The 22,013-nt window shown below is 34.1% G+C and overlaps 1 long non-coding RNA gene and 1 pseudogene across 1 annotated transcript; one reads left to right on the forward strand and one right to left on the reverse strand.

Annotated features, from left to right (window-relative positions):
- The window catches only part of LOC126975716 (interference hedgehog-like), a 49,850-nt pseudogene extending 36,166 nt beyond the window's left edge, over positions 1-13,684 (forward strand).
- A 5,944-nt stretch (positions 13,685-19,628) lies between these two features.
- LOC126975797 (uncharacterized) lies at positions 19,629-20,913 on the reverse strand. The gene is made up of 3 exons (XR_007731795.1): positions 20,676-20,913; positions 20,172-20,375; positions 19,629-19,980 (listed from the first exon to the last, which is right to left on the reverse strand). It is a non-coding gene; the product is annotated as an uncharacterized LOC126975797 (long non-coding RNA).
- Positions 20,914-22,013: the final 1,100 nt, after the last annotated feature.

A 22,013-nucleotide genomic window follows, 5' to 3' on the forward strand; every position in this document is an offset into this window, starting at 1 on the left:
AGGTATTAATTTTGAAAAAGGTTTCATCTCAATAAATGAAGTGTGGATTTAACATCACCGCAGTACCTACGCGACTCGTTCGTTCGTTAATCGCAAGCGCCGACAGGTCTGTCCGTGCGATGCGTGGTTGTAAGTAAAAAGTTGTGGTGTTGGAAGTAAAAACTTCCTTAGGGGCCAATGTAAAACTTGCGTTAGGATACGTGGCCTGATCGAAAATAACTTATTGATCATACCGTCATTGGACCAGTGGTTGAATCAATGTGATTGCGAAGCCGAAACACCGCGAGGTCGAGGGATCGAATCTCGCCGTGATATATTTTTACAGTTTAATTATTTGGTTTTTAAAGTTTACAGTTAACCTCTATTTTGAGCAATGTGCGCACACTAACACAAAGTGACATTCGAGTCGCGAATATAAGACGTAGCTCGTCACGCACACTAAATTAATAAGCCTGGCCTGTTTAAGAGGCTCTATCTAGACGTATAAATTATCTAAGTCTTACTAATTATATTTTTATACAGCGCATTATAATTTCGCATCGCAGCGGTGTACTCCAACCAGGACAACAATATGGGTCGCAGCAGTGCCAAGTTCTACCTGCAGCGAGGTGGTTTCCGCAGTCCCACCACTCCAGTCGTGGACAAGGCGGTCGCGCTGTCTCCGAACACGATACAACTCAATTGGACTGTGAGTATCACAACCAGAATAGAAAAGAACTTTTTAAAAGCTATTTAAAATGATAGCCATCGACTCGATTGCTATTTTTTATTTTATTTTCTGCAACCGCTGCGAATTCTTATCGCTTGATTTATATTTTGTCGTGGCTATATACTTAGGGCTATATTTCACAAAGATACCACGGCGGCGGCGCAACCAGTCGCCGCTAACCACGCTCTCTTACAAACAAACTTTTTACCAGTGGGAGGCTCGTTTGCACAGGATGCCGTCTAGATTATGGGTACCACAACGGTGTCTATTTCTGTCGTGAAGCAGTAATATGTAAACATTCCTGTGTTACGGTCTGAAGGGCGCCCCGTAGCTAGTGAAACATCTTATGACTCAGGGTGACGAGCGCAATTGTAGTGCCGCTCAGAATTTTTGGGTTTTTCAAGAATCCTGAGCGACACTGCATTGTAATGGACAGGGCGTATCAATTACCATCAGCTCAAGGTCTTGATCGTCTCGTCCTTTAGTATTAAAATGTCGCCTGTGATTTAATACTACGCACGATCAGAATAAAAGTCATTCACTTTTTCCCCGTAACAAAAACTCTTATGGGAAATGTGACAACATGAGCAAGACGTTTGTAATGGTATGTATATGTAGATATGATACGCCTCACTGACCTGTATAAATACCACTGGACAGGCTGTTCGATATGTTTGACAGCAAATTTTTTGAGCCTATTTGAAGCGCCACTCGCGAGCGTCTAGAGAACAAATTTTTACGTATAATACAAATGGCTTCGAAGGAACGTACAATACTCTGAAGTATTTTTGCATTTTGAATTAATTTCGTTCGCTTTCCCTGTTATTTATACTTCAAGTATCAACCTAATAAAGTACACAATTTTTTTTTGTAAGTAGTTTTCCACCATCTATTGATGTTTGCTGAGGTACCGGAGACTCTCGTTACATGGCCAACAGCGCCAAAATGGCGAATATCAAACAGGCACAAAATCACTTTGACAGCCGCCAGTTCAGTGGTAAATAATAGAGGTCAGTGATACGTCTTGACCAATACAATGCAGTGCCTCTCATGATTATTCATTGAATCCAAAATTCTAAGTGAGATAGTGTGACATACGATGTTAAATCTGGTTAGTCCAGTAATTTCACTAGCTATGGCGGACTTTCAACTGAAACAATTATATATTTTGCACATTACCTACTGTTTCACCGATACACTGCCGTGATCACCACCTAGCTGCCATGCTGTGCAAAGACGTCTCACTGGTGTTTTAAACAACAGGAAACCCAAAAAACCTCAAAGATACGTGCGTGCATTGTAATAGTATTAATGATGTGTGTTTGAGTGTAAACTATTTATCTATTCTTTGTCTTGAACAGTGGTCGAGTAATGGCGGCGTTGAAGCGGAAGGGTTTTACGTCTACTTCAGGGCGGTTTCCACTGCGGGGCCTTACGAAAAGGTTTGTAGGCTTAGAACATTTATAAGTCTAGACAGTGACAGCTGTCAAAACGTTGAAAAAAATTGAGGTTGACTATTAACCTCAGTTTTGATTATAGTTTATAAAATTATATTAAATTATTATAATTCAATAAAATTAATACACAGTAGTAGTATCTAGTATATTAGAAATGACATCAATAATAGTTCTAAAGGAGTCATTTATACAAGGGAACGAAACCCATGTGAGTCTGGCTCGCATTTTACATATCAAAAGTAAAAAAATGTAGTTATTAACTTGAATGATGAGAATTGTTGACGTACTAAGTTGACGACGAGTTCGTCATTGATGTCTCTGATCATGTAAAAAATTTGATTTGACATTGTAATAATAAATGTTTGACACTCAGGTGACGGTGGAGGGATCATCTCGCAGCGTGATTCTGAGTCACTTGTCACCTGATACGGCGTACGAGCTCAAACTGCAGGCCTACTCTGCGCAGGCGCCGTCAGACTTCACTGCTATACTTGTAAGTATAATCTATACTTACCACTGACGTGTATAAATACCACTGGACAGGCTATTCCATATGTTTAACATCAAATTCTTTGTGCCTATTGGAAGCGCCACTCGCGAGCGTCTACAGAACTAATTTTGACGTATAATACAAATGGCTGCGAAGGAACATACAATACTCTGAAGTATTTTTACATTTTGAATTAGTTTCGTTCCTTTTCCGTGTTATTTATACTGTAAGAAGCAACGTTATAAAGTACACATTTTTTTTTGAATAATAATAATAAAATAGTTTCCCACCAACTATCGATGTTTGCTGAGGTTGTCATCACTAGTTTTAGTACCGCAGACTCTCACTACATGGCCAACAGCGCCAAAATGGCGAATATCAAACAGGCACAAAAGCACTTTGACAGCCGCCAGTCGAGTGGTATATAGTAGAGTTCAGTGATACTTATATAGTAAGAGGAACATTAGTTTTTAATTTGAAGGGTGAATCGTATGATGTTTAAAATAAATTTATATTTATTCAATCAATCAATCAATCATTTTTTTTTATATCGTAGGTTTATCACAATACACTTGAAATATTTCATTTTTTATAGAACAGCTCATTCGGAAAGCATATTTCCCCAGGGAAAAACGATCAAGAAACGTAGAAGGGTTGCAAGATGGCAATCGAATATTTACGATGATAATATATTTTTCTCAATTTAATTTAACCTTCAACCATCGCAAGCCCGGCAAAGCAACGTTTGCCGGGTCAGTCAGTTATGTATAAATGTATGCGTTAATTCCCTTAACATATTGTCATATGTGAACTTTTTCTCTTTTTTGACAATCCAGTACTTCCTTATATTGTTGTATCTTCATACTGACAGTTTGAAAGTTGATAGTGGCGTAAAAACTCCCATACTAAAGAACATATTTTGGTGCGGTTTTGATGGTTGGAAAGCTGAAGTAACGGAGATAGAATCAATTCATACTAGTCGGGTCCACACCATTGCGCGGTAATGATAAGAACAGTCTTAAAGTTGTAATATAATTTCGTATTTTTGTTCAGGTGGCAAAAACCCATCGGTCCGTCACATCAGACGGCCCCAGTACAAGCACGGAGTCTCCGGAAGAGAATGTCAAGGAGAGTAGAGGAACGCTGGTAAAAGCTGGTGGGGCGCTTGGAGCAGCTGCCCTGCTTCTGTTACTGGCCATCACGCTGCTGTTGTGCAAGTGTCGCAAGCCTGCAAGTGAGAAACAAAAATGAACTAATAAGTGGTGATTTTTTTTATTACAACAAGGGACGAGACGAGCAGGACGTTTAGCTGATAGTAATTGATACGCCCTGCCCATTACAAGGCAGTGCCGCTCAGGTATCTTGAAAAAACCCAATAATTCTGTGTGGCACTACAATTACGCTCGTCACCTTGAGACATAAGATGTTAAGTCTCATTTGCTCAGTAATTTCACTAGCTACGGTGTCCTTCAGACATTACTGCTTCACGGCAGAAATTCGCCGTTGTGGTATCCATAATCTAGCCGGCATCTTGTGCAAAGGAGCCTCCGACTAGTAAATACCCTTAGTCGCCTCTTACGACACCCTTGGGCATGGGACTTCCCTATTCTTTTTATGCCCCAGCAATTAGTACAGGAGAATAGGCAAATTGTACATTGAATGACAGATATTACATAATTATATAACATTTACACATTTGCAAATCTACTACAAGAAAAGAGATCAAGCCACACTTTAGGATATCATCCCCACCATCTGGATGTGTAGCGGTCCCCCACAGTGCGGTTTTCAAGGAGCTTTCTTCCACGTACTACAAGCTGTCCTTGTGCGGTGTTTCCGGGACGATACAACATGGGTACCTTAAAAAATAGCGCGTACTTAAAGGCATAAAAAAAGGCATAAAAAGGCATTTATTTTCTCAAAATTGATTCCTTTTGAATTCTTTTAGATGTCATTTCTTATACTACTAGATACCACTACCGCTTCGGAAACAAATGGCGCTCTGAGAGAGAAGAAACGGCGCAAGAAACTCTCCCAGCATTCTTTTTTTTGCGCTCTTTTCAATAAAAATATACAATATTGTACAGTCATTTCTATCGCTATAAAATAATCACAATGTAGTCCGAGGCTGTCCGATCATTTAGATATTCAGCAGTGGAGTAATAGGATTTACGACAGAGCCATTTTTTTATAAAACATTTAAATTTATTCATAGATAATGCCTGAACAGTGGCTGGGACTTTATTGTAGAATACATTTACCCTTAAAGCTATTATGTATCTTATGAAGCCTACTAGAATTAGTTACAAGCAATCCCTTATTTCTAGTGTTATAATAATGAAAATCACTATTAAGAGCAAAAAGGTGACGATTTTTGTGAACATATATTAAATGTTCATAAATGTACTGACAATGAACAATCATAATATTTATTACTTTAAATTTTCTTTGAGAGACTGTCTATAACCAAGCTGATATATAGCACAAACAGCTCTCTTTTGCAGTGCAAACACTATATCAATGTCAGCAGCATGACCCCATAGTAATATACCGTACGTCATGATGCTGTGAAAATAACTAAAGTACACTAATCTAGCGGTCGCAACATTCGTGTACTCTCTGATCTTTCTAACTGCATATGCCGCAGAGCTGAGTCTATCTGCTAGATGGGTAATATGTGGACCCCACTGAAGCATTTTATCTAACGTGATACCCAAGAAGACCGTAGTGTCCACTAGTTCCAATCTCTGGTCATTTATAAGTACGTTGGTTTGTACCTCCGCTGTGTTTGGTGTAATGAACCGTAAACACTTTGTTTTTTTACTGTTTAAGTGCAGATTATTCGTCTCAAACCAACGCACTATCTTTGAGAGTACATTGCTTACCTCGTCATCAATATCCGCACGTCGCTTCACTTTAAAAATAAGTGAAGTATCATCAGCAAACAATACAATCTCATGGCTATCATCTACCACAAACGGTAGATCGTTAATATATATAAGAAACAAGAAAGGATCGAGAATAGAACCCTGTGGAACACCTATTTCCACAGGTATACCCGAAGACCGTTTGCCATTTACATTGACTATCTGAACTCTTTCACTTAAATATGATTTTAACAGATTTAGGGCTCTATTTTTCACTCCATAATGCTTTAGTTTTAGGAGTAAAGTTTCATGGTGGACGCAGTCAAATGCTTTTGACAAATCACAAAAAATGCCCAATGCATCCTGTGACTCTTCCCAGGAGTCAAAGATGTGCTCAATGAGTCTAGTACCCGCATTAATTGTTGATAAGCCCCTAGTGAAACCAAACTGATTGTTGTTCATTAATTTACAAAAATGAATTTGTAGCTGTTGAAGCAAAAGTTTTTCAAAAATTTTACTAATAACAGGCAGCACTGAAATAGGCCTGAAATTAGCAGGGTCAAAAGAACTGCCCGATTTAAACAAAGGTATAACTTTGCTGTATTTCATGAGGTCAGGGAACACACCCTCATCTATGCATTCATTAAATATTATTGCTGATTCAGGTGCTATAATGTCAAGTATGTATTTTACAATATTAGTCGAATGGCCCCATAGGTCTTTTGTATTTTTTAGGTTAATTAATTTGAAGATTTTTATTATATCGCTACCTGTAACATACTTAAATTTCAAATCAGTGGAAGATACTGGTACGGCCTTTTTATGCCTTTAAAGGCCAGCAATGCTCCTGTGATTCCTCTGGTGTTGCAAGAGAATGTGGGCGACGGTGATCATTTAACACCAGGTGACCCTCGTACGCTCGTTTGTCATCCTATTCCATAAAAAAAGTATTAATTATAACACGGGACGACCAATACAATATTAATACGGATAATTTTACATTAAAAGAGTATATTTCATGAAAATTCCAAAACACCCAATCACGTCTACAATGTCAGTTGTACCTACTTACCCTACCTTCCCGATTCATCACCGCTCAAACCCTTTATATTACGTTTGTTGTATTTGCTGAACTATCGAATTATTGAAAAGTTCTAATGACTAGATACTTTCTATATACAAATGCTTGATTTATTTTAAAAATACTTAACATATAAGGTCTCAAAGTGACGATCGCAATTGTAGTGCCGCGCTCAGAATTTTAGAGTTTATCAAGAATGGTGAGTGGGACTGAATTGAAATGGGCAGGGCGTATCAATAACCATCAGTTAAACCTGCTGCTGGACGACACGATTTCGACACGTGTTACCTTATCAACTGTTACATATTATTCTTTGCTTAAATAACTTGAGGAGATTCCTCAATTACTCATACGGATCTGATGAGAAATGTCATCATCTGAAACGTTTACAATGCGTGGCCCCATCTGTGACTTTTGTAATGTCTGTTTCTGTCGTGTCAAAACTGAGAATATATTAACATATTTTTTATAAACAGAGGAAAAGGCCCCCGCTGAGGTAGCTGGCTCCAACGGCTACATTCCAGCAAAAGTGCCCATCACCATTACTGCCAACCCGGTATTGCCGATATAGCACTTCCTACTACTTAACTTTGTTGATTACCTGTTGGATCTTGAATTGCTATTAAGAATGTAGGGAACAAATTAAAATAAATGTGAACAAGTTTCCAATAATTCCTTGAATTTTCATCTTTTTGTAAAGTACATTCCAATTATAAATTTTTCTCAACATGCATTTAGGAATATGCAACGAATAGTCATATGATAAACTACCACAACTAGGTATTACTGGTATGTAATATAAGGCGCATTTGACTAAATATTATTTTATTTTTGTGCAGAGCGGTGAGGCAGGCGTGGAGATGTCTTTCCTACACAACAATAACTGCGGTAAGAACGGCAATAATGACGACACCTTGCCACATCCAAGAAAAAACAGACCTCCACGGCAATATGTATAAAACTTACACATATTATTATCTGTACTATGTAAATGTATAGAGAAACTACCATTTTGGTAGAAATGGCTCGGTCTAAGACTTGAAGTGCGCGGATTATTGACAGTACAAAATATTTATTTCTAGTTAAGGCAGTTTAGATGTAGATAAGCCTTTATTTAGTCCATAGACTGATACTGTAAGCAACATTATTATTTATTATATCTAATAACGTTACAAGTATTAGAATTCTAGAAATGTATGTAACTAATGAAACAATAATTATTAGGCTTAGGCCACACTATAGTTTTTTTCCAGTGAGCGGTTAACCGCTCTAACCGAAAACCGCTCGAGGCGCACACACCACTATTATAATCCGCGAAACCACCCATGATTTTCACAATTTGAAAATGGCTTTCAAAAGAATAATGTATTGTTGCTTTGATACTAAGAATCAGAAAAAATTACGTTAACGAAAATATTGCAAATATTTGGTCCATCCACTAACTAGCTGGCTAACTAGCCATAGAACAGAACCTCTGTTCTTTCACAAGACATAGAATTATAAGATAACACCCAGATAATTTTTTCAATTACTATCGGATGTCAGTAGCCAGCTTCGATAAAATTTTGCACAATGTGCGATCATGTGTGACATCACCTTCAAGGATACAAGATTGGGATTCTGGGATAAATTTCGTACTCTGCGTTTAAAACAGACTTCGTCTCGGTTGACGACATAATTGTAAAGGCGCGACAACGCGACAATTCTTGCCGAATACTAGGTAAAAAACCGCACTAAGTTCTATGATTGACAAATTTTGCGGCGATTTTTTTGTATTTGCAACATATCACGGTTTTACAATCAGCCGAGGAAAAAACCACCAAGTGCGGCCGCTTGTATTCGTTTTCTTGTTTCATAAACTCACACGGTTAAAAACCGCTGCGGTTTAACCGTAGTGTGGTCTAGGCCTAATGTTGGAAATATTTTAAATTATTGTTTCAAAGAGCAGTTAAAATAATGAGATATTATTAAATTAGATAAGTATTAATAATTTTTTGTTACGATATTGTATATATTATTTAGTTAGTATTTATATCAATAATTTATACTTAGATCTGAGACGATAGGTTTAGATGACATTCCCAGTTTTTATATAGAATGAATAACGTAATTGCTGCCCATTAAGAGTTCACAGATGTCACTAATTAGTTAGAAATGGTTAGTGTAATATGGCAAAATGAGCAGTATTTTATTAATTTATCATAAGTAATTTCTAATGATTGTAGTTAAATATGGCGGATTTATATAATTTATAACGAAAATAACACGGTAAATTATGATAATATGAGCGACTCAAAATAATAAGTACGTATCGATTTTTAATTTTGATATAAAAAAGGAGACATTTATACTTTAATGGAGAAAAAATCGCATGCACTTTAGTTTTTAGCTTCTTTCAAATGTTTATTATGATATTTCATATCATTAACCCTCTGTTCAAGAACCGCACAGACCACCCTAAAAATAGACTTTTTTGTTAGACTAAATTTCTTATGTGTAAACATTTTATAATTGCTATAATCGATTATCGAAACATCGATTAGTTAATATTATATCATTCAAATTTCGAACATCTCTGAAAAAACAAAAATATTCGATTTGACCTCTATTCTAATATCGGTCGAGATGACGTTTAATTCAAAATGAAATGTCATTTGCGAACAAATTTGACAAATGTTACACTACAGTAAGATATCAAATGATATGATAATTGGGGCCAACTCTAGTTTGTCTCTGAATTAAAAAAAATATGACAGCTGCTAGAAAACTTTTTACTACCGCCATTATCGGTTAAAATATATGGTGGTCGTAGTATGCGGCTCTCGAATGTATCACGGAGGCTTATGGTATGTGGGTTAGATAAAGTAGTATATGGAACTGTACATAATTAGGCATTATAACACCTCGTGTTTAATGCACTTCATTATGTACAGTCCCAGAAACTACTAATAAATCCATTTTGTTTGGTCCAAGTAAAATATTGTTCTTTTTTTATTAAATTCTATAAAAGTATAAAGTATTTAAATTCAACATTAACATGATTTAAAAAATAGATTATATATGTAATAGTCTTTAAGTAGTTTAGTGTTGCCAGATATATGGTAGTATTTGGTATTTTGGCACGGTACTTAAGTCTGAACATGCCAATATTTTTGCATTTATAGAATGGTTCTGATTCAGACGATTATACAACAATTACTGTGATAATACGAAAAAATCTATTGATTGAATAAAAAGGAAAAGACTCAAAACTTAACAAGTAAGCAATATTATGTTAAATGCCAAAAGTGTTCGAAAATTCAAAAATTCGATCCATAGTTTCATAAATCAGTCGTCAAAACACAACACATTGGGCCTCGGACCAGTAATATAAAGCCTAGAGAGCTCGCATTTAATTGAACATTTTATAAGTAGTGTTATTCTCTCATCCAATACACCTAGTAGTGCGATAGAAAGAGACGACATGCGGTAATTGACTTCAATTCAAATCTATATGTAGCTGTTTTTATTCCAGTACGGTAGTGCTGGCCACTAGAATATCGACAAAATATCGATAAATAGAAAATTGTGAATATAAGAAATAAAGAAAGATACTGTTGGGTTAAATTAATGTAGCTCGTGATCCAAGAGCCCTCCGACTTTCTTCATAGAAAGTTCACGTCAACCTGCCGATACATTTTGACGTGAAAGGATAAACAAACACATTCTGTAATGTTAAAATTGAATGTATGGATTACAAGGAAAAACGTCTTTATTTGCTTGTCCAACTAGAAGTACTGCAATAAACACATTTAAATTTTTAATACATAATTTACTTTATAATTATCTATCTTTACACTAATTTACATTCTATAATATTACCTACATGTGGGTATTATTAAGCCCTATACATATTGTGCATTTTACATTTAAACTATATTCAGTGGACAACAATCACTCAAAACTAAACATTAGGATCTTAAACCTCTAGATGACACCCGTAGAAAAAAAAATTGAAGAGAGATTATTGAAAAAGAGACGGATGCAATTTTGCGTTTTAATCTTTTGCACTTTAGCTGCAAAGCTTTTAATTTCTGAGCCGTTGTGAAGAGGTTTTTGATTGTTTCACAATAATCTTCTGAAGTATCTTTTTTCGAGGAGTGTTATTAAAACACGGCTCAGTAAATTATTCAGGAGTAACAGACGGAGCACACGAATCTCTTAACGTTGATGGTTAATCTACAGAATATTGATACTTTCTTTGTGAGTATTTCATTTTATTTCTGGCCAACTTTGAAGATTCCTGAAATTCAAAAAACAGATAATAGGTACCTTTTATACAAAAAATAATATTTTGTGTATAAAAATCTATGTTTATTTATTACAGTTGAACAAGTAGTTTTCAAATAAATAAATTTTTTTCAACATCAAAATGACGAAAAACACAATAATTTTGGCTCTGTTTGTTTATTCCTGATAACTTTCAGAAGGACTGAATCAATTTTGGTTTAAGTCAAATAATACCTACCTGTAATAAACAAAAAAAATACAGTAGACAAAAATGATAGGTGGCGTTTATTTTCAACAGGGTAACAAGATCTACTAATATGGTGCTTATTTTGAATTATATTGTCAGCACGGCATCTCTGCAAAGAACTTCTCTTGTCCTCCATATAAGAAATAGAAACAAAATGCTTAGAGTTTAGCCGAGAATGTTTTGATGGCTGCTAATATTTTGTTTATAGAGAAAAAGAAAAAATGAAATAATATAATCGATAGAAAAAAAAAATGTTTTTCCTATATACCATAAAAAAGTCATGGCAAGATTTTATAGCTCTCAGAACTTTTATATATTTTATAATATTTTTTAATTGAAGCATTCATATTTACTGTATACTAAGATCTTCATTGTATCGATAACAACAATTTATCTGCACAACACTATGATACCAGTATTTAGCATATTTTTCTAAATAATGGCTATAATTTGAGTTTATTTATTTAACTACGGAAAGCAAAAACATAAGTGGTTTTACAAAGCAAATTCGAAATCCAATATTTTGTAAGATTAAAAAATATATTTTAAGAATTGGTCTCCGCTGTACTCCAACTAGGTACCGCAGCTAAGCTTTTTTATTTCGGCAACAAGGTATTAGATGCTTGTATGAGTAGCATCTTGACACTCAATGGCATCTTTCAAATTGTGTAACATACGCTTCGTGTTATTTTACATTGAAATTAATAAAATACAAAATACTTACTGATGATATGTGATCCCAGTGTCTTTCTTATTTCTTGCAGTATTCTTTTTGCAAGGTCTTACTACGCGACCATTTCGTTTTCAATTATTAGTAAAGTGAAACAGAACATGTGACATGTCAACGCCACACATTGTTCGAGACTGGCTCGAGTATATCCTTTTTTGCGTAGTATTAGTTGCCACACATTGCGACTACGCCTGCGGTATCTAGTTGGAGCGCAGCGGAGGCCAATCCTTAATCTAAGAGTTTTTGATATTATTTGATGAGTGTTCATAATGATGATCAATCGGTTTTTTTTAAAGCGGGTAATAAATGAATCTGTTTTAAAAATTAAGATAAGTTTGTTAGACATGACATTTAGAAGAAGTTAAAATAAACTGTCGGGTGACCACCTACCATCATTTGAGCCCGATGGTTGTATGTTGACGACACTGACTTTAGCTTTTTATTAAGTACTTTCCAGTTTTATGTATCAAGAAAAGGCTGAAGTAATAAGAGTCAAAAATATTTGAATTTATTGGAACATATTTTTCATATTCGTACTATTTATTCATTACAATTTCAACAAAGGCACACATGAGATTATACTTTCAACGACATACAATTGTTTTGACGTGTTTTTGTAACATTAAAATAAATTATATAATAAATAAAATTGTATTTTATTTAAAACTTTGTCTACAGTACCATTCCTGGTGATATATTTTCTATAACTTATTTTCTTAACAACTTCGGCATTTGCATAGTTAAAACCTTCTGTTTCCTCAAAGAGTTCACTGAATCGTAGCCAAGTCATGCACACTTTACTATAAACATCAGACGACGGCTTAGCACAGTGGTTAGTGACCTTGACTAAAATCTGGGGTTTCAAATCCCTGTAAGTGCAATAAGTTATGTTATGATGAACATAAATGTTTTATAGTCATAAATACTTTTTTTTTTTATTATTTATCATATTACATATACCGATATAAAACTAGGTCAAATTAGCATCTAAAAAAAACCACAAAGGTTAACAACTAATGCTAATAACACTTAATAATACGTCACAACTCAACAACAACTTATGCTATAAATTAAATGAACACAGTGAAAATATTTTAAAAGACTTAAAAACGAATAAATATAACTTATAAATATGACTTAGCAGGTTCAAATTCTCTTAGCTGCTATAATTTATGTAATAGGTAATCCTTTATTATATAATTAATGTTTTTAGTATTTAAATTTTGCCGCTCACTGAAGGGCAGCTCATTTAGCAAGCGAGGTATTAGGTAATCGGCAGTTCGTTCGCCGTACACGTTGCAGGCCCGGAGAATCGACAACCAGTTCTGAGTTATGGCTCTTGTTTGTATAGGATGTTCTATCTTTTGCAATCTTATTTTTTCATTAAAAAAGTATTGGCTCAATAGCATTTGCTTAACTTTATGATAAATGGGCAAGATATTGCAATGTTTAAATATTTCATTTTCGTTTTGTTTTAATTTTCGAAACATATTTGCAGATAATGTATTTTTTAAAATTTTTAATTGAAGATTGTATATTTGCTTCAGATATGAGGAATATGTACGGCCATAGCTTGTTAGGCCATATTGAATATAGGATTCCGCTAATGAATTATAAAGCATAATTTTTACTTTAAAGGGAATTCTATTTTTTAATATTTTTATGTTTCCTAGGAACTGGCGTAACTTATTGCTAATGTGTTCGATGTGGTAGCTCCAGTTGAATTTTGAATCAATTATTAGGCCAAGGTATTTATGTGTATCCACTATATCAATTGCAGGACACCTACAGGTTCCAAGCCCATGCAGACAGTTATGATTGTGTGAAATTATAGATTTTGGTGTAGGGTGCTTGATGTAGGGTGATTTGATAATCATGAGCTTAGTTTTACTAATGTTTAGTACTAAACCAGCATCATGACACCATTTAGTTATCGTGTCCAAGTCAGACTGAAGATCTTCACATGCTCTATGGATATCTTTAATTGACACAATAAGGCAAGTGTCATCTGCAAATTGGTAACACGTGCTGTATTTTAGGCAGTTTCCTTATACGGCCACATTATCTATGGACTTCGCTGGAACGTGAAGCCCCTCCAGTTCCCTTTACACCCCCGCACGCTAAATAAATGCTTTGTTTTTGAAGTTATTTTTTGATACGTTTTGAATCTTGTTGTGCAATTCTGTAGTTTCTGTCATTATATTGTGTCACTATAATAGTACTTTATAGTAGAAAATACTTTTTTTACTTAGTCCTGATTAAAAATTAATAAAAGATTATTAATTTTTGTCATCATTATAATAATAGTAATAATCTGCATCACAACACAACACCTTTACATCAATGATCAAATTTATCTATAATACTAAAAAATAAATCGTTGCTTCTTTACTAATAATTATATCCTAGTGATGTTTGTTCTGCCCACCGTAACAAAGCGACGATGTGACGTCATCGACGTCAGGTCCTATATTTATGTACCTATATATAATTTTAAAAATATCGTTATTTGTTGGCAACCATAGCTTGGGATTAAGTAATAAACTCAGGCAGAAACTCGACGCCTTCAAAATGTGGTGCTGGCGCAGGATGCTGAGGATACCTTTGGCAGCATACCGCACAAACGTTTCTGTACTGAAGGAGCTGAAAATAGAGAGAACTCAGCGTTTGTCCACAATCTGCCTGCAAAGTGCGATACTTTGGCCACATTGCTCGAAGAAATGCCAATAATTTAATGGTAGAAGGAAGGAGACCGAGAGGCCGGAATACCAAACGGTGGTCTGACCAAATTTCCAAAGAGCTGGAGGTGCCAATGAATATTGCAATACATCAGGCAACGGAACGCAACCAATGGCGACAGCTAGTGGACAAGATCAGAAGGAGTTACGATCCTCAGCAGTGAGGGAAACGACTGAAAAGAAGAAGAATATCAAATTTAGGAATGCTATTGATTTAAAATCAGATAAATTATTGATTAATTTCATAATTTGAATGCCTCAGGATTCTTTGAAGATATCTCATCTAATTATAAAATATATATCTACTGTCAATATTGTCGAGTAATGAAAAATATTAAAAAGTCATCCAAAAGAATCAAAAATGCAAATCTTTATTCAGTACAGTGAACAATGTGTACTATTTGATGAATATTTAAAAGAAGAGCATTTGAGCTGCGCTCGAAGGATTACAAGTTCCTCTGTACGATAAAACACAAACGGAGCTCAGGATTCAATATTCATGAACGAATTTTACTTTGATGTATTTGATTCTGGGTTCCGCAATCTGCGTTCCAATCGCGTGTTCATTTATTGTCGCCAAAGAAGCGCCCCGGTGGATGATAGATGTTGTTTATAACTAACTAGCTGACCCGACAGACGCTGTTCTGTCAATAAAAAATGATGCACTATATGTGGTATTCAGAAATAATGTAGTCTTTAGCCATCGGAAATGAATGATTTTGTAATATGTAGTAATAAAATGATAAGGATTAACATAGTGTTAGAGTAAACAGCTTTTACATTACAGCTTTTTAAAAAACTAACACAAACTACAAAATAACAAAGAATGAAATACGGAATAAAAGTAAATTTAAAGACATAATAAGAATCGCAAAAACTGCAAAATGGAATTGGGCAGGCCACATATTAAGGGCCAGTTACGAAAGATGGAGTAGTATAGCAACAAACTGGTCCCCATTAGATGCCAAGAGAAGAAGAGCTAGACCTGGTAGAGATGGAGAGACGGTCTAGTAAATTACGAAAGAGTGATGTGGTCCCGCACAGGAAACAATAATGACGAATGGAAGAAGAAGGCCTTTGCCCAACAGCGGGATGATATATAAAATATTGTAAATTTACTAGTAATAGTTTTAAAATTGTAATAGGCTTTAATAAATAATAAATTAAGATTATATAAAACGTAAAAATATGCCCGATAGGAAAATATGGTAGGGTGATTAAATATCTCAACTCGAATATTATGTAAATTATGTGACACTGAAACTTAGCGGCTCTTTATTTAGAATGTCGATCCTATATTTTACACTAAGCACCTCTGTTAAGTTGTTGTTAAGTTTTTAGTGAGTGCCCACAAAGCAGCACTACAATTATGAAAACTGGTTCATACTTATTTACGGTAAGATTATTAAAAAAAACCCGGGATATAAAAAGCAAAAAAACAACATTGGACACAGTATCATAACGTAATTTAAGTAACCTGACATATCGCTGAATAAAATAATAAAACGCGGATAGAGCGAAAATACATATATCGTGTACATTTATTGAAACTCTGGTTTGAATAAAAAAAAAAAAGAGTGAAGCACAAAAATTATTTAACTGTCATACTGAAACACATCACATCCCCACTGTTAACGTCTTAGAAGACGTTAAGTTCCTAAAATAATATGTTTATTTTGATGAATGTACTAGACGTTTTATTGTGTTTTGATTACAGTGAAAATCGCGAGTGTTGAGAATTAAGCTCTGTTCAAACTGAGGCGAATAAAGCTCTGGACGCGGGACGCGTTTTAGAGCAATTCGCTCGCTTAGCCTCTCGAACTGACGCGACTTCCCGCGTGTCATGGTTGGTTCATTACGTAGTATCGCTACTTAATAATTATATATATATCTTTTTCCCTTTACTTAAGGACGCTTAGAACAACAAGGTTATCAGCGACCACAAACACAAATACAATAATTATATCAAATTAAAAAGATTACAAAGTTTGAGGAATCGTAGAACATTACAATACATATCAGGATCACTTAATATTAGGTATCTATCACTACTAAGGTTAAACATTTGTCTTTCAGAAATATAACTAGCACATTCGAACAAAACATGTTTGACTGTAAATGATGAGCTACATCTAAGACAAGACTTAGGAGTGCTTTTCGTGATATAATGTACATGAGATGCATTGGTGCCTATTCTCATACGTGCTAATATACATTGTTCTTTTCTATTAAGTTTTAAAATATATTTGGTTTAAGATTATAAGGGAAATCTTAAGACTTTCTTAAAATATAAATCTGAACAAAAACAGCTTCACTGTAATAAATTGCGCCAAGTACACGTTCACAACTTTTGATTTACAAAATTACCATGGAGAAATTATCACTTTACAAAAAGATGTAAAATCAAAGAAAAGACAGACCAAGTAGCCGTTATGATTTTTAATTGAAAAAATTTTGTGGTAAATTTAACAATTACGAACAACTTTTCAAACGTACTTGGCGTGCGTCATTGAGTACCCCAAATTTTTTCATGTCTGATAACTAAGCCCAAAGAACTGATGCGAAAAGCGATTTTAGGGACAACAATTCTCTCAGCCGCTTCTCACCAAGTCATTGACCCTACTGATGATTATTTTGATGCAACCATATGAATCTATAAGTTTTGAACAGCTCGATCAATCGGATCGAGATAATTGACGATTCAAAGAGTATCGTTGCCATTAAATTTGGTAAAAATTTGAATCGATTCAGGTAGGTATAATGTTGATTTTTCACCAAGAAATTGAATATCCATATTTCCCTCCCACACACTTAAAAGAGCTGGATTATAATCATTAATATTATCCTCTTTATCAGTACGTGGGAGATCGTAAAATCGACTTTTACTCTTCAAGCTTCTACGACCAGCTATAGATGTTGCAGCATCTCGAATAACAAAATTATCAGTAATAGGTCGTGGAAACCCAAATTTACAAGTTTTAAAATTTTCTTGGTAGTTAGATTTTAATTTTTTCGTTCTTAAGCAGTAATCATTGTGATGATGTTGTTGATGTGAAGTGACACGCCTATGAAGAGTAGGTGAAATATTTTTGTTGGGTAACTTACAGGTTACATACTTCATAATGAATTCAGCTACTTCGTCATTGCTATTGATACCTATAGTTGGTGCGCCTTCTATCCAAAACAGCATATGAAGATGTTGGATACCTCTGCCTTGATGTTCAAGACGCCAATAATAATGGTTTACTTTACCAAGAGGTTGACTTTCTGACGTAATTAAATCAAGAACAGCTTAAAATTTATTATTAATAAATCTAGACACAGAAACTGGATCAGATATGATCACTTCATTAGAAGATAACTTATCAAAATTAGGAGTGTTTATTTCTCGTATGTAATCAATCAGATCTTGCCAAAGCCATTCAGCAGGGCTTACTGTAACAAACCATGTTGCCGGACCATAATGACGAGATATGCAATGTAAAGTATTTCTGGGTTTACTCCAAAATTGAGCAGAGTTTCGGAGTCGAGCAAATAGCTAATTAAGAATATGTTTATATGTATAAGTGAACTATATTTCAGCTGCACAGATCTGATGATATCTGCCACCACTGCTGGCAGAGAAGTGATAGATTGTCAAGACATATTATTGAGCCACCTCAACAAGGAGCATCAACCATTATTCTACCGAACATTAAAAGAGCAGCAGATACCCAGGGACATTGCTTTTTTCCAGAGTGTAACTCACTGGAAAGAACCTTTTCCCAGGATGGAATTAAATGAGTTAATCCTCATTGCTTGTGGGACCTATCAGTTAAAACAAGCATGGTCCTACTATGGAGAGCACATTAGAGGTGATGGTTCCTATACTATTGAAGTGTGTAGAGACACGCCCAGCAACCTACTGGAAGGTTTTCCGTCGACCGAAAATTAATCATTACTGAGAGGAAAAATCCACAACAGGCACATAAGCCGAAAACTGTATTTTGTTTATATTTTATATGAAAATAATAGGTCAGGCAGAAAAGCCATAAAACAATATTGCTGTAATTGCATAGTGGGCCGACGGACAGTGGGTTGCTGTGCCCATGTAATGACAATTATTTGGTTTTTGAGCTGGGCAAGGTATCAAGATTCAATAAATCCACCTACCCAGTTCTTAGATAACATATTATTAACATATGCGTCAGATAAATTATTTAATAATTAAAAAAATAACAAAAACAATAATATTTTATTTTAAAAACCTTCACAATAACAAATTAGGAACACCTGGACTCAACACTATTATTTTTCTTATTCCTAGTGGTTTAAGCTACTAACTCAATATAAAATTATTATTCTCAGTAAGGTAAGATATAATTTTTTATAAATTACTATAAGTTTCGCATGCTTTTTAAACAGAAAAATTATAATTATTGCAATGATGATAATAAAATTTTAATTGAATTATTAAAGGAGACATTTTTTTTTGTTCGACGAATGGGCCCACTGTGCGGTATATATTATTGAAACATATATTGATTTATTCCTTATAATCTGTAGATTACAACCGTATATTTCATTTTAAATCATCTAACTGGAATACTGAGAAATGCGACTAGAAAGTGAACGTCAAAATAACCTAAAAATCATTAAGTATAGGTTCTTTTTTAATATAAAGCTTATAATAAAGGCATTTGTCTTTTAGGTACCTACTTAGATTTTAATGCGATTTGTACTGTTTGAATAGTGGAAATCGCAATGGCAATCTTAACAAACAAAAATGTTCATCACACAAGAATTAATAGTCCCAGGTGTATGTACACCCGAATACTTCATAATAATAGTCAGGGCACCATAACCACTAAACCAGAAAGCTTGCCAAAAATACTTAACAGCCATCATTATAATTTCATTCGTGTCTTAAAATAAGTATTTCATATAAATACTAGGTAAGGTCTTGTACACTTGTCATAGGAAGAAAAACTTATTGTATATATAAAGGGTGATCCAACCTAAACACATGAGGTTAATTGTAAATAAAACCAAAAGTTTTCAGAGAATTATCTTTATATTTTTTTATTCACAACCGGGCACATAAAATGAGTATTCAATCTTTTTTTTAGTATTACAGGTACTAAGAGTCGAGAAACATTTTCACATAATCTTAAAATACAGTGATGGGAAGTTGAAGCAGCATGCTTGTAATTAGACATTAATTGTTGGTGCTACTCTGGAAATAGGCATAGGCATAACAAGTTCAGGCATAGGTGGTGGATATGAGATAGTAGTATTGACAACTTCAGCACTCATTGTTTGAACTTCTATGTCTCTGTTACTATCATGTTGCCTGAGCCGATGCACCACTCTGGTTGTTTTCAGCCAGCAAGACTTGCTGTAAATATTCCATCTGAAAATAATATAAGATTAGTAACATAATATACAAAATATACAAAAAACACTGACTCATAGATTATTATTTAAAATATTGTTCTCATGTAATAGAGTTTGTATGTTTAAAATAAGAATAAATGTTCATTAAACCTAGATACATATTACATTACTCTTTTTATTACTATAATAGCTTAAGAGATGGTTAACCTGGTGTGAGGGTATCCACTGCAAAATACTACTCCTTTCTGCAGAGTCTATAGGTACAGTATGAGTTTGATATGCTCTTAATATTGAAGCCCCACATGGAATACAAATATTCCTGTACCCAAATCTCCTTGTTGATTGACCAGTTTAAATACTATCTTGTAATATCAATAAGCATTTTCCACACACTGAGTCTAGTAGGTTTAACTGAAAAAAAATTTGTAGTTATTTAAAATATACTTTAAATAAATAGGTGTATTGAGCCCTATACTAGGAACTTCATACAAGGTATTTTTTCAGGTGCACAGGTTGTATATAGGTCTTTGCTTTATGTACAATACTAATTTATTTATAAATCATAATTTCTTTATTTAGATAAAGTACACTCATACAATGCGAACAAGATAAATATAAACATACTCTTTAATCCCATTTAAGTTACACTTACAACAATTTATCGTAACGTAAATATTATACGTATTGAATTTCTATAGCTAAATAACTCACCTCACGAAAAATCCATGCATGGGTCAGTTGGCGTAAGTCTCCAGCTATCTCAGACACATTTTTGCACATGTTGAAATCGTACAACACAATTTACACAACGACTCTCTGGAGTAGAATATGCTGTAGATGCCATATTAAAATCTTTGAAATATACTAAAGAATTATAATAATGCAAAATAAACTGTCACGCAACTCGAAAGAAACGGAAAATACAGAATTCTGTTTTGAAAAATCAAAATGACAGATGCTCTGATCACAGATATAGATTTTGTCTATGATACTTTTTTCCATTGCACGGTTATATAATACCATGTACATAATGCTAAAATAGTTTAACCTCTAAAACAATAATTAAAATGAAGTTCATGGATCCAATAGATATTTGTTACTTTTCAAAAGCTGATAATCACTGTTACAACCACATTTTGCAGTAATATTTGTAATTTTTCGCATGAATGTTACAAATGTTTCATTATACGTGTACCATGCTGACCATAACTGGATACAGGAAATCTATCAAGTGTTTGCCTTTTTATTATAATTTCATGAACCCGGTTAGATTTTACAATAGAATATAGCCTGTTGATAATAATAAAAATTAATTACATTTTTACTTTTTTGTTTTTGTTTATTGTGCTACAATACGATTAATAAACATCATAATATCCAGTGGGCCCAAAAAAAGGTCTCCTTTAATATTTCGCGCGTTCCAACTTCAAAATAAAAAATTCGACCGAAATTAGGAAAATCTCTCGTAGAATCGAAAAACGGGGGAGCGAAAATTTTATAAATTAGCATAACGCTAAATAATAAAAAAAACGATATAATTTTTGGTGTTTTATAAAAAGAACTAATAATTAAACTATTTAAAGTGAGTGTAAAGTGTTGTTATGAAAGTAGTAATAAAATAAATCGAGTTAAAAATATGGTGAGGTTATGTTGACATCTGACTCGAGAATATAGGCACTGTAGCCTCACGCCTACACGTTCACACACATTATTACATATGTTGTTGCATTGAACGTGTACTTGGCTTGAGGCACTATTGTGCCTCCGGATATAAAGAATATTATTGAAGTATTTTTTTATTTATCATTCAATTACAATATCATAATCATATCTATAACTTTCTTTATAATGGAGCCATACTTTCATTATATATGTTTTTTGTATCTCGAAAATCGATTTAACTATTTTTTTGCATGAAAATCATATATTTAACGCTAGCTGATAGGTCTAAGTCTGATGTTAGATAGCATAAAGTATGAATATGGTTATCATATACCTACAGCAAGATTTCTTTCTATAACGAATTGTATGTGACGGTATCGTGGGGCA

This window comes from Leptidea sinapis, chromosome 37, assembly GCF_905404315.1.
Source record: "Leptidea sinapis chromosome 37, ilLepSina1.1, whole genome shotgun sequence".
Classification (NCBI taxonomy): domain Eukaryota; kingdom Metazoa; phylum Arthropoda; class Insecta; order Lepidoptera; family Pieridae; genus Leptidea; species Leptidea sinapis.